The sequence below is a fragment of the Malurus melanocephalus genome, unplaced genomic scaffold (genome assembly GCF_030028575.1).
Source record: "Malurus melanocephalus ecotype Western Australia unplaced genomic scaffold, MMel_1.1 scaffold_707, whole genome shotgun sequence".
In the NCBI taxonomy this organism is placed as follows: Eukaryota; Metazoa; Chordata; class Aves; order Passeriformes; family Maluridae; genus Malurus; species Malurus melanocephalus.
Window position 1 is genome coordinate 60,252 of NW_026623939.1, and position 2,681 is coordinate 62,932.

Here is a 2,681-nt window from a genome sequence, read left to right on the forward strand (position 1 = left end):
GGGAGGAGCTGGGTGACAATGGCAAAAAAACCCAACCAGACAGCAACAGCAATCACCACAAAATCTATATTGGAATTTAAACCAGTTTGATTCACGTCTTTCTCCACTTCTTATCAGCTCAGGGTATCATCATCCAACTCTAAAGTACAAAATTATTATGACCCAGTYCTCYGTGGGGCTTCTTGAYRTACACAATCCATATTCTRAAGCAAATTCCCCAGCCACAGAGGGAATTTGCTTCAGAATATGGATTGAGTATGAAAAGGTGCACTGCGGTGCCTTGCTGAACGTTGCAGCAGCCTGAAGAGCAAAGGAGGGAAGTGTGGAGGTTTTCAGAAAAAAACACTTCTGCAAGAATAGATACTTTTAACCAGCTGGCCTCCTTAGAGACATTTACAATTTGGGTCYCTCCAGGCCTCTCTCTGTCCTGAAATCAATAAAATTCATAAGATGAGACTCATGGCAGGGGTGGCACATGTCACTGGCCCAGAGAGGCACATGCWGCTGCTTTACAGGGGGATGAGGTGTATAAAAGGTGGCAGGCAGGAATAAAAAATCACTCAGGGATTCACCCAAAGAACACAGCAGACAAGTGGAATGAGTCTCTGCTCATTCACTGAGACAATTAATCAGAGATAAAATCAGAGAACAACTTATCTAAGGCTCAAAATGGGCATAAAAATGCCTGYCTCCCTTCTACCTCTTGCCTGCAGAGTTCATGTTTCTCTACAATGAGAAACTAAAAACAGAAGTTTTCCTTGTCAGAAATACTTATTTAGGGCCCGCACATTCAGCTTTTAGCTGGAGCTATTATCTCTCTTGATACACAACTCATTGTCTATCTAATATATTCCTCATAAAGAACTTTTCCCAGTTGAAAATGCATTTTTGATTCACAAAGTTTTTTTCCTATCTTCTCAAAGTTTCCTCCTGTTGGGATATTAGGCTTTTAGAGACACATCACGATGTACTAAASCACCAGCAGGAAAATGGTGTGGAGTCAATTTTATTTGGAAATGAGGGAGTCCTTGAAATTCACGGGCCCAACAACTTTACCCTACCGTGGACCAAGATAACTGGAGAAAAATGGTCAAGAGCATGGAMTAAATGTGCTTGAAAGATGTGAATTGTTCTCTGATAAAGCTCTGGCCTCTGAGTCAGACCTTTCCCCTGAACCTCTGCTCCTGCCATGGCAGCAGGACTTCCTTGCACACGCAAAAACATGAGAAAAACAAAAACTCAGATAAGCTCACTCAGCTTCAGGTGAGAGGGGAAGAGAGAAGATGAAAATATTTCTCATCCCTGCAGAGAAAACTCCACCCTGAGCCCTGCAGAACCTTGGCTGGAAGAGTTWATAACAGCCAGCTTGACACAGAGCAGAGAAGATTTTGGCAGCCTGCAAGGATGGACCCACTTTGTTATCACAGAGCCACAAGAAAGGGTGAAATATCTCCAGGGGGCTTGGAAGAAATTTTCTGGTATTTTTGTCATATTTTTAGCAGTTTGGGATAAGAAGCAATGCTGTAAAGGTTAGCCAGAGGCTGAATTTGGGTACCAGATGAACTAAAGCCAAAGTGCCAACAGCAAAAAAAGCCTCAGACAGGTTTTGCAGCCAGGCACTGACACCAGGGGCTGCCTCGACTCACAGGACACAAAACTCTGTGAAATGCAGCTTATTTTAGGAACCCTTAGCCAAAATAAACCCCTAGGCTTGCTTCCATGCATCTTTTTTTAAGAGAAGAATTTATATAAATACTCTTTCGTGAAAGAAAAATGTTGTCGTGAGCCTGTGCAATATTTCATGAGATCTTAAAAAAAATTACTTTCATTTGGAGCATAGGAAGTAAAGCATGAGCCTGAATAACAATTATACTTACATTTTGCTGCTCTTATCACCTATGACAGGAATCTTCAGGGGATATTTGGGAGCCAGGGAACCAGCACCAACCTGAAAAAAAATGAGAATGTCAACTATATAATGAAAGTAAGATTTTAGTTCTTAAAAAAATATAATAAGTATATAAAATAAAAAATAAAATAAATAATTAGGGCCCTCTATACATTAAAACCTGCTCTTTAAATACTTGTTTGCAGCATTTATAGAGCAGTTACACCTTGTTTACTCAGTGCTTGTGTTCTCTGCTCACTCAATACCCTGAGAATGAAGATTTGGTTAAAGTCTAGGTAATCTGCCAGCACTCTGGCATGTCTGGATTCTCAAGAATCCATTGCTACGGAAATAAAAAGGAAATTAAACCACTGGAAAAATTAAAAAAGCATGTTAGGTTGCTATGGAGCCTGATTAAATTTGGAGGCAAAGTTTAACTTGCCACTTAATTCACATTATTTGGAGGTAAGATTTTATTGACACTCCACATCATTACACAGGGAATGTGCAGGGGAATGAAGTGCTCAGTGCTCTGAAATCACCCTAAAATCACCCAAGCAMAGAAATCTTCTCTTCAAGATGTAGCATGAGCACCAGCACCTTTCAGGCAGCTGTGGCCACATGAACTTTAAACACCTTTCTGCAGTTTCTCAGTCCTCTGATACAATTTTTTTTAAGTAGTGTCACTTCAGTGGATATAAAATTCAGCCACTTGTGCTGTCAGAAATGAGCCTCCCCCTCTGAGATGGTCCCTCTCACAAATTAAATATTGCTTGCAATCTATCAAGCATGG